Consider the following 11,743-nt stretch of genomic DNA (forward strand, 5'->3'; position numbering starts at 1 on the left):
TACTTCAAACAAACCAACATCTTGCAGCAGGTTGAAAGCAGAATCAGGTTTTAGAATCCAGTTATCATCTTTAAACTAGACATTAAAGATATTTTTGAAAAACACAAAACAATGCCATTTTTCTAACTAAAAAGGTTTTAATTTTGGAAATGTATTTCCAAAGTGCATTTCCAAATACATTAAGGTAATAAATATATCTCCATTTATTAAGTAACAACAAACCCATTACATGTCAACAAAAATACCATGCATTTGTATTTTCATTGTATTTGCATACGAATGCATGTATTTTCATACAAATGCATGGTGATTTTGCTAACATGCAATGGGTTTGTTATTACCTAAATAAATTGCTAGGTAGATACATTTTAGTTTTTCACAGTTTTAACTCAGATGAAAAAATATTCATAGATATAACCATATAAACAATAGCTCTTTGAAGTCATAAATAAATTTGAATAATGTAAAGGTATGTGAAGCCAAGATTTAAGTTGCTGCTCTACCACACAGGGACATCAGTAAAGAAGTGCTTTGCTTTCCTTTTTATTTTGGTACGTATAAAACACTGACTGAATGTATACTGTGGACAAAGCACCACATTAAATCATCAATCTCCTTTTTGACAAAGAGAAATATGACAAAGTCCTGGTCAAGGGAGTTACAGTTTAATAGGATAGATGAACAAATATTAAATAATACAAATGAATTAACATATCTTTCAGCAAATTTTTTTTTAGTGTGTAAGTTCCTGTACTGAGAAAGGGACCTACAATGAAGAACCTGATAGGCATATTCTAACATATATTAGTCATTTAATTATTGAATCACATTGCTGGTAAGTGGGTCAAAGACAGAGAGTTCTAAAGCAGCTAATCAAGGAAGTGGTTAATCAGTTAACAGCTGATGGTCAGTTAATCAGGGAAGCTATCCAAGAAGCTGTTATGTTTCGCTGAGATCTCCATGAAGGGTAGGAGTTAGCATGGAGAAGGAACAAGAGAAGAAAGAGAAAAGTGTTCCAAATAGAACACAGACAGTGCATAAAATGGACCTAACCATAAAGACGCTTTCTCCCTTGTGGTACTTAATGAAAGTTATTGTGGTTGTAGATGAGGAAGTCAGCCTCCCTGTGATCAACAGATGTTCCTGGCTCAGCATATCAAAATATCAGCCAAGAGATCCTTAATGTTTTGTTGCCCTGGGCAAATACTGTGTCTCCCTTGTACAGTTTCACTATTTTACTTTCCTGGACAAATATTACACTCTTATAGATTCTAAACACTTTATAGGATAAATAATTCCTTCAAACAAATGTTGTCAGTGCCTCTACACAACTGGCCTTTTGAAGTTTGATAGCTTATTACAAAGGCTTACCTTTTCTTCTCTGGTGAGCAGCACAGTGCCCCTTCTTCTCTACCTGAGCATCCTGAGGCCTTCTCTCCCTTTGCTAGATACAGGGCAATTCTTGGAAACAGCATTTGTTGTGCTCAGATCTAAAATAAAGCCTGTCATGTTGATGTGTTAAGTATTGGGCTTGAAGTGGTCCTCGACCCATGGCTGGTGAGAAGTCTTCTTTCCTCCTACGTTTCTTATGAAAAGCAAAGCCTTGTTTTCAAATTCTGGATCTGTGGGGTTTCCTCCCCTACAGCATAAGGCTGCAAAACTCAAGGGGAAGGGGAGGATAAGGATGATGAGAAAGAAAGAGGTTATATTGCTGGGGGTCCTGTAATTTTGGTGATTTTTACATTTTATTTTAAAAATCAAAAGAGAAACTATTGAAAGATTTAAGGTTTGAAAAATTTATGGTCAAATTAATGTTTTCAAAATGATAAATTTGGCTGGAGAGAAGATGATAGGAGGAAGGCAGTCATCTGTGGATACAAAAACAAACAAACCAACAAACCAAAAACAATTCAAGCCAAAAACAAGTGATCCAGGTGAGAGACGAAGACTTCACCCAGTGGAGTGTCTATGATTATGGAGCACTGTGGAAAGATCTGAGAGATATTTTGTAAGGAGAAGCAATAGGACTTGATAATGTATTGGATATATGTGGTATGTTGGATAGGGAGGTGTTAAACCAGTTTTCTAGCTTATGCAATGGCATAGATAGGAGTGTCACTCACTGACGTAGGAAACAGAAAGAGGACTGGGTATGGAGAAGGGTCTTTGAGTTCTGATTTAAATATACTGAGTTTGAATTGCCAGTGAGTGATCATGGTGGATATATACTAAATAGGCAACTGGATACGTAGGTTTAGCATTCATAGGAGAAGTCTGGGATATGCAATATATGTTTGGGAGTTATAAATATATAGATTGTAACTGAAGCAATGGGAGTGGAAGAGCTTGACTAGGAAGAGTATAGAATGGGAAAGGAAGAGGGCTAGAGGAAAATGTATAGAGTAAATTCTGAGCATAGAGTAAGCTGAACACTGAAGTAGATAGTTGTAGGAATGCAAATTGACATATTATTGCTATAATACAGGAAAGGTTGCTTGAAGAAAAAATATTTTTCTAAAACAAGCAATATGTGATTATTGCAGAGACCTAAGAGAATGGAAGAGGAAGAGGAAGAAGAAGAAGAAGAAGAAGAAGAAGAAGAAGAAGAAGAAGAAGAAGAAGAAGAAGAAGAAGAAGAAGAAGAAGAAGAAGAAGAAGAAGAAGAACAAGAAGAACAAGAACAAGAAGAACAAGAAAGAACACATGGGAGCCAAAGAAGACTTGTCTGCAGGAAAGTCTTTATGATTATTCAACAGACACAGGTCAATGTCCGGATGGAATCTTTTGATGAGGATCTTGCATGACCGAGTGGGTTACTGGCTCAGGAACACAAGCTTTGTCAGGATTTAGTTCACAGCAACAAAAAAAAGGAACAGAAATTTTGTCCCATTTTCCAGCACATACAGTCAGCTCAGTCTCAGTATAGCCCCTCAGAATTGTTTGCCCAGCAGATAGTGACCCTTGTTCACCATGATGTGGAGCATCACTTTCACTCCTCAGGATGACATTATATGAATGCTTTAGTAAATACCTAAACTGAGCAGCATGCAGCTAAAAACAAGAAAAGCCCAGAGATACACAGGGGGTTAGACATTTCCCTTAACACATTCAAAAACATGGTCTGGCTCATGATTAAATGGGAATTCCCCAGCAACTTGGCTATAAGGCCAAAGAAAAATATAAAGAAGATCTCATTGATCCTTACCTTGATATTGAACATGGTAAAAAACATAAGGAGAAAGATCTTAAAAGACGTAAATCAAGAGAATCAGTGGATTCCCGAGACTCAAGCCACTCAAGGGAAGGATCAGCTGAGAAAACAGAGAAAACTCAAGGGATCAAAACCAGAAAAGCTGCCAGAACACAGACTGGCCCAGGTCATCATCCCCTTCCTCCCAGGCATCTCACTCCTGCAAAGCAGAAGTGTGCACTGAAGAAACAGAGGAGGGAAAGAAGAGCACGTGGGCTTTGACAAATTGAGACTGAGGACCAAAACTTTGTGGGTCCAAGAGAAAGAGGAGCAGAAGAGCTCGAGGAACCTTCCCATTTCCTGCCAGGGGGAGTGGCTTGGGAAGAGTCAACTACTCTGGAATCACAGTAGCAACAATGACTTTCAAAAGAGAAACCAGGACTAGCAGTGGAACCCAGAGTATACACCCAAAAGCAAGAAGTGTTACTCACACAATGACCGTGAAGTTGAAGGCAGAGAGAAGCGGGTGAGCCAGGGCCAAGGCTGGGGAGGTTCATGTTTCAGAAGTCCAGCACCAGCCCCAGATGGGCCCATGACAAGTTCAGTGGGGAGGAAGGGGAGATTGAAGATAATGAGAGTGGGACAGAGAACCTAGGATAATTTATAGCCCACAACTCAGTGGGGGCTGTTTTGACAGGAGTTCTTGCCTAGGGGAGAGAAGCACTAGGAAGATGGTGGGTGAGGAGCTAACAGAGGAGCCTCAAGAAGATTCTGAAGATCTTACCCTCAACCCCACCAGCCTTGCGGAATCCTACTACAGCCCAAAGTATCTCATGCGCTGCATCCCACTGGACAGGAGAGGCTGGCCACAGGGCCTGGGGTGAAGCTCTGCTCTTCAACAGAACAAAACACACTGGGCTTAAGTTGAGTTTCTCATTTCCTCTATGTGTAGGGTAGAGGCTAGGGCAGGAAGGGAAAGTGATGCTTAGATTTTGGGTTATTTCCTATTGGAAACCAATAATTTTGTGCTTCATTTCATTTTGAGCTAAAATGATTAATTTGATGATTTTTAATCTCTTTTCCCATCCTGATTTTAAAAGCACCCCCCCACCTCACCCCACTTTTTAGGCATGTGTAGTCACATTAGCAGAAGTATTAAATTTGGGCAACTTGAGTCTGAAAAAACAATGTGAATGAAAGCATGTGAATAAGCATTGAAGCGTTTACCTCAGTTTGGAACCAAACTGCTGGAATCGTTGTGACAGCCAGTGCTGTATGTCAGCGGGGAGTTAAGGTTTTTCTGATTACATCATGTTCCCCTTTCTCGCACAGCCATGTCTCCTATGGAGCAGCTCCCGAGCACACTCCAGTCCAATATTTTCTGATTTCTCCTGGGCTTCCCATTCCCCACCTGCAGCTCTGTTGTCCCAGACTTTCTAGTCTGGAAACTTGATGACAGTTTCTGGTCTATTTTCTGAGAAACGCCTAAATTCTATTATCTTTACAAATGTAATGTGAGAAAATAATTTTTTTCAATATTTTCATTAATCTTTTGGTAAAATTTGTGACAAACATAATCAGTTAAGGAAGGTGATTAGGAGTGAGTGGTTTGTGTGGACTTTGATTTTTTTTTTTTTTTTTTTTTTGACAGAGTTCTGCTCTTGTTGCCCAGGCAGGAGTACAATGACATGATCTCAGCTCACTGCAACCTCCGCCTCCTGGGTTCAAGCGATTCTCCAGCCTCAGCCTCCCAAGTAGCTGGGATTACAGGCACCCACCAGCATGCCTGGATGATTTTTGTATTTTTAGTAGAGACAGGATTTTGCCATGTTGGCCAGGCTGGTTTCGAACTCCTGACCTCAGGTGATCTGCCCAAGTTGGCAGGTCCCAAAGTGCTGGGATTATAGGCATGAGCTGCCGAACCCGGCCACCTTTGCACCTTTTTTTTTTTTTCAAAAAAAAATTTTAAGCTCTAAGTTGAAACATTTGTAGATGTTTGGGGAGAAAAATATCTTCTTTAAAGGGTCTTTGTGCTTGCCTTCTAGGCAGGCAGTCCTGAGCACACAGCCCTTTAAACACATGTGGGCTGCACCCACTCTCCTTACTTTATTACATTTCTGTAGTTAAGTTGGTTTTACTCGAATGATTCATGTTTAGGGAAAAAAAGAGGAAAAGTCTTCTTAAAATGTCTTTCAACTCCTCCTGTAAATAAGTAAATTAATTAAATAAAATAAATGAAGTGACAGACATAAAAAAGGAAAAGATAAAGAACACAAAAGTCAATCATCATTGTAGAGCAGAGATCATTGTTATGAATATTTTGTGTATTTCTTTCCAGCCATTTAAACTATAAACTATATTACATATTACATATTTCATGTCAATGAGATTAGGGAACATACATGGTTTAATATCTTATTTATTTCCTTTCCATGACATTATGAATGATTTGAAAACACCACTTGCATGTGTGCATAATATTCCATCATGTGGATGAGAAATTTTTTAAAACATTTTACTCTGATCGTGGGATTCATAGGTAGAAAGTTGTCTTCTGTCTGAGTACTGAAGATTAGAGTGGATTTAGTTTCAATTTGGAAGGCAGAGGAGGGCCTATTGGGCATGAAACATCTGGACTAGAGTTTTAACTTTCATGAAGTTAGAATTGTTTTATGAGATCTGTGCTTATTTTCTTCTTTAAACTTGAAGTTATTCCTCTATTCTAGTTTTCAGAACCCACCAACTACATGAGGGAGCTGGGGGTTTGAACATAATATTGAGTTCCAGAGACATTATTATTGTTATACTAGGGTACATAAAATGTTGCCTAAACTGCAGGCAAAATAAGCCATCTTCTGCCATTTTTGGTTTTCTATAATGAGAAAATTCCAGGAGCAAAGGCGCTGCAGACTAACATGCATTTGCAGTGTCTTCCAGAGGTAGATATAGTCACACAGCATGTTCACGGATGTGACAAATGCCTCCTGCATCTCCTGCATTTGTATTTCTTTTCTTCTTTCTTTCTTTCTTTCTTTTCTTCTTTCTTTCTTTCTTTCTTTCTTTCTTTCTTTCTTTCTTTCTTTCTTTCTTTCTTTCTTTCTTTCTTTCTTTCTTTTTTCTTTCTTTCTTCTTTCTTTCTTTCTTTCTTTCTCTCTCTCTCTTTCTCTCTCTCTTTCTCTCTTTCTTTCTTTTTTTTCTTTTCTTTCTTGAGACGGAGTCTTGCTCTGTCCCCCAGGCTGGAGGGCAGTGGCATGATCTCAGCTCACTGAAAGCTCTGCCTCCCATGTTCAAGCCATTCTCCCACCTCAGCCTCCTGAGTAGCTGGGACTACAGGCGCCTGCCACCACGCCCGGCTAATTTTTTGTATTTTTAGTACAGATGGGGTTTCACCATGTTAGCCAGGCTGGTCTCAATCTCCTGACTTTGTGATCTGCTTGCCTCAGCTTCCCAAAGTGCTGGGATTATAGGCGTGAGCCACCGTGCCCAGCCTGTATTTCAAATAGCTTGAGATGTTAGAATTGGAGGGGCTTTATAATGAATAAATAAAGGAAAGACAATGAAAAACAACAAAACAGCAGTTCTGAATAGGGGATGGGGATGTAGGAAAGAGCAGAGAGCCAGTATCATTTCCAGAGAAGCCTAGAAAACCGGGCATCCATTCATCCATTCATCCTGGATTAATAATGGAATTCGAGGAGCCAATGCCCTACTAGCAAGTTGTTCTTTCGGAAACTTGCAAGCTGTTACCCCAAGAGAATAGAAGCCAAACAGTTGTTCCTTCTCTTTTATAGCTCAGAACAGGGTCTTATTAGTGGCTAAATTTGATTTCTTACCATTATGGTCAAATAGCTCTCCCCATTTCAAGCCTGAACCTGGACAGTTCACTTAACCTTCTGAACCTCGGTTTCCTCACTGTTATATTCTGCATCTGAGTTCACTCTATGGCAACAGACAGTGCGTGCTAAGGTATATTGGGAACTGTAAAGTACTGTATGAATAAGAGTGAAAGCTTTTTCTAGCAATTTTGCAGGTGTAATAACAGGATTTTATAGACCATTATATCTACAAATGCAGTTCTAAGGTAGGTCACAATAAGAGGAGGAATTATTTTTCCCCAATTATCATCTCCTGCCTGTGATTTGCATTTGATATTTAATACAATAATATTCACTTGTTTTTGAAGTCAATGAAATGACTGTCTCATGTCCTTTGACTCTTCTGGGATAATTTGACTTCCTTTGAGGTTTTATTGTTGATAACAAGTGCAAAGTCCCTTGGAAGACTTTTTGGTAAGTAATTTCAAGGACGTGTTGAGAGACGAAGTGTTATCTGAGGCATAAACTTTTTCCTTATGGGTTAGGACCACAGTCTTTCACTGCAATAGTTCAATCAGTTATGGTGACAGGCAGTGTGTGGTCTGGAACAATCTCTCCCATGTGCAATTCATACACGCACGAGACACCTGTGGAGCTCAGGTAGTATTTGATGTGGATGATGCCTTCCCTCTTTGATTTCTCTTGCTCAAGGTCAAGTGTACCATAAGATCCACTTTAGTCAGTACTTTAATATCTCTCAGTGACAACAACCTAGGAGTGTTCAACAAATATATAATCTGACTATGTATGTACCAGACTGATCCAGGAATATAGTGGCTAGTGACTCTGACGCTGCAGTCATATTTCTTTGTTAAAAATGTTTTTAGTTTTCTGCCAAGAATGAATATTGTGCCACCCGTTTCTATGAGGGAGAGTACTCGCCCAATATACCTCTCCCACCAATTACCAAAGAAAATATCTAGGCATTTCCATCTTTTGCATGTGATTTCATACATTTGTCTAGTTCACCGCTGGTTAATGTTTCTTTGTGGACCAGGTCTTCAATTCCACTTTGCTTCCTTGAACACTCACTTGCTGGTCTCACTGAACGACAGGCTTGCTTCCTTGTCAGTGGCTTCCTTAACATCCTTCACATGTTCTTGCTTGTCCTTTATGTTTTGCCAGAAGCGTTGTGTCCACTGCCATTTGGCCTGTGCTTGTTGAGTGGCATGGCCTAATGGTCTACACTGGTTCAATTATTTACCTTTTATCTTGCTCTTACGTGGGCATTTTCGTTTATTTCCCTAGGCTATGCCATTGAATGAATGAGAGTGAAATGTGCACATGACACAGCTCCATTCTGTTATTTGGGATCAGCCTCTGGGCTTGGCACATGGCTTCCATGACCTCACAGCTCCAACACCATCATTCACCTGTTTCAATTCTGCCACAGATGTGCACCAGAGAGGGACAGAGCAACATTCTGGCTCTCCTGGCCATGCCTCTGTGGATCAGATTCTTCAGTCTTTGATATCCATCAGTTTCTAAGCTTTGGGAGTCTCTTGCTAATGCACCAAAGGGTAAGAGTACTTGATCCCTGTTCTGTTCTTTTCTTATCTGTCTGACTTCAATTATTTGGGGACATGTGTATCTGGAACATTATCTGGAAATTGGAAGGCATAGAAATCAAACCCCATGTATACAAATAGATAAACTCAGAACTCCTTCAACAAAACATTTATAAACTGGTTTTTAGAAGTCTTGATGGTTTGTCCATCTCTTTTGCTGCTTGGGAAATGATCATGAGAGAAGGCTTAGGCCGCCCTTGGACTCTCCATAGGGATCAACACCAGGGGTTCATGGACCACCCGAAAGAAAACTCGCAACAATGGGTATATGTTCATTTTCATGGAAAGTGTTTCATGGCTTTCATCAGATTCTCAAAGGAGTCAGAACCCCTCCACCCCAATTATTCACCATTGCTCTGAGGGATTTTCTTATCTAGTTTGGGGATGCCCCCTCATCTTATTAACGATCTCTGAACTCCCAGTTAAACAAATAAAATATGAGCCTGTTGATTCATTTTTAAATTAAAATTGTTATTTAGCACAATATACCTTATTTTATATTTTGAATTTGTATATTTTAGATATAATTTATATATATTTTTATATTTAGTATTTATAAATTTAGTTACATATAGGTATAAAATATACAAACTATATACATACATATACATATTTCTATAATAGAGCTGAAGTTTGGTCATTCACTGTATTAGTCTGTTTTCACTCACTGTTGATAAAGACATACCCAAGACTGGGCAATTTATAAAGGAAAAGAGGTTTAATGGACTTGGTTCCATGTGGCTGGGGAGGCTTCACAATTGTAGCAGAAGATGAAAAGCACGTCTTACATGGTGGCAGGCAAGAGAGAATGAGAGCCCAATGAAAGGGGAAACCACCTTATAAAATCATCAGATCTCATGAGACTTACTCACTACCACGAGAATAGTATGGGGGAAACCGCCCCTATGATTCAATTGTCTCCCATCAGGTCCCTCCCACAACACGTGGGAATTATGGGAGCTACAATTCAGGATGAGATTTGGGGACACAGCTAAACCATATCATCCAGTGTCTTCCCCCTCTGCCTGTTGGAGTTCTGCTTTTGTTTCTGGAGTGTGCTCCATTGGATTGTGACTCTGATCCTGTCTGCTGTGTAGGCTGCTGCTTACTCAGCCCAGCCCTGCACCTTTGTTCCTTGAGGGAAAGCTGCTGTAGCTTTGCACTGAAACTGCTGTTTGTGCTTTTGCTCAAGAGACTGTTTTCTCTTATTACATAGATCCATTTTTGTTACTGCCTTTGAAAAGTAAAAACGTTTCTTATGACTTGAGGGGAAAAAAATCTAAAAAGATGTTTTCCTGGCTTATACCTTGAACAGGTGGCTCCTCTGTTGAGAACCCTCTCTTCCTTCCAAGTTTACGTGGAGTTCAGAGCATACCTTTGCAGGAAAAAAAAAAAAAAAAAAAAAAAAAAAACAGGGACAATTTGAGTTAACTAACAGCCAAATGTTGCTAAACAGATTCTCCCATGTTTTTTAAAAAATGATTTGTTTAAGTCATTGCCTCCGAGCTCTCATTTGCTTTGCTGGGGGTGTAGGCTCTGTGCTGTGTTGCCCATGTAAGCAAAGCTCTGCTCCCTGTGAGTAAGCTGGAGGTCTGAAGCCAAGGAAATCTAATTTGATGCCCAGCTGACAATGTGACTTAATGCTTCTGAGCCTCAATCACTTTACTGCTAACAGTGGGGATAATAATGACTATTATGTAAGGTTGTTAATAAAATAATGACCATTTAGTCCTGACACATGGAGGTGGTTATTTCTATGCATTTCAGAAGCAGGTGTTCAATAAATGTGCAATTATTAAATGCCAACTACAATGAAGAGACTGAGTCCTCGTGCGACTTGTGACCAGCTGCCTCAGTTTTACTTCTCAGTAGCTACTACTTCATCTCCTTTTTTGTTGCCTCCAGTTACTGTCTATATTGATTCTCCAGCCTGATGTGTTGCAGTGAAGACAGATTTGAGAAATACATTAAAAATATTCACCAAAGAGGCCAATTTTTCAGGAAAATGCATAATGAAGCTTCTGATTGTCTCAAATGATTTATACCAGTGACTATTCATCAAGCTGGGTGCTCTATTTTTTGGTGAAATGGGAGATTTCATCATAAGATGTAAGACCTGTAGTTTTTATGGATGCATAGAGAAAAATTCAACATGAACAGATAGTTGATGGTAGAGTCACTGAGTTTATTAAATTGTTTGTTAAAAGTACAGTCTCTTTGGAGTAATCTTTAAAACTGGAGGATTAATCAACTCCTTACATGCCTCCTTTTTTTCTTTCCTTATTTTCTCTATTAATTGGGCAGAGAGGCAAATTTTCCATGGCCTACAAGTGAATGTTCCCAAATGGAAAATACCCAGGCAAGTTCTGTCAAATACCATGACTCAAAGGTGATCTAATACAGTGTTTTGTTTTCTGTGTTTTTTTAAACTTTTAAACTTTTTACTTTGTAATACTTTTAGATTTACAGAAAAGTTGCACAGTCAGTACAGAGAATTCCCATGCACCTTTCACCCAGCTTTTTCAAGTGTTAACATCACACATAACCATGGTATGTTTTTTAAAACAAAGAAATTCACATTGTTTCAGTACTATTAACTAAACTACCGATATTATTTTGCTAGTTTTTCTACACATGTCAGGATTTTCTTGTTCCAGGATCCAGTCCAAGATTGCATTTGTTTTGTCTCCGAAGTCTCCTGAATTCTGTGACAGTTTCTTAGTCTTTCCTTGGTTCCCATGGCCTTGACAGTTATGAAGAGGGCTGGTCAGAGATTTTGCACAAGGTCCCTCCATTTGGGTTTGTTGGATGTTTTTTCCTGATTAGACCGGGGTTAAGGGCTTTGGGGGAAGAAACCACAGATGTGAAGTGTCCTTTTCTTTGTTCCATACAAGGGAATGCATAATATCAACCTCTTGGGAAAGGGAGAATCTACAAACATTATTTGGAATTCTGTAAGAAAGATTTATCTATCTATTCTCCTCCACATGTTTGTTTATTTGATCAATTGTTTATATCAGTACAGGTCATGGATATTTGTTTTATTATTTGAGTTACAATCGAATATGATGTTTTTTATTTTGTCGCTCAAATTCTTCCAGCTTTGTTCC

The 11,743-nt window shown here is 39.1% G+C and overlaps 1 pseudogene; it reads left to right on the top strand.

Moving 5' to 3' along the window:
* The window catches only part of LOC126959083 (thyroid hormone receptor-associated protein 3-like), a 151,319-nt pseudogene extending 147,236 nt beyond the window's left edge, over positions 1-4,083 (top strand).
* Positions 4,084-11,743: the final 7,660 nt, after the last annotated feature.

This window comes from Macaca thibetana, chromosome 7 (assembly GCF_024542745.1).
Source record: "Macaca thibetana thibetana isolate TM-01 chromosome 7, ASM2454274v1, whole genome shotgun sequence".
In the NCBI taxonomy this organism is placed as follows: Eukaryota; Metazoa; Chordata; class Mammalia; order Primates; family Cercopithecidae; genus Macaca; species Macaca thibetana.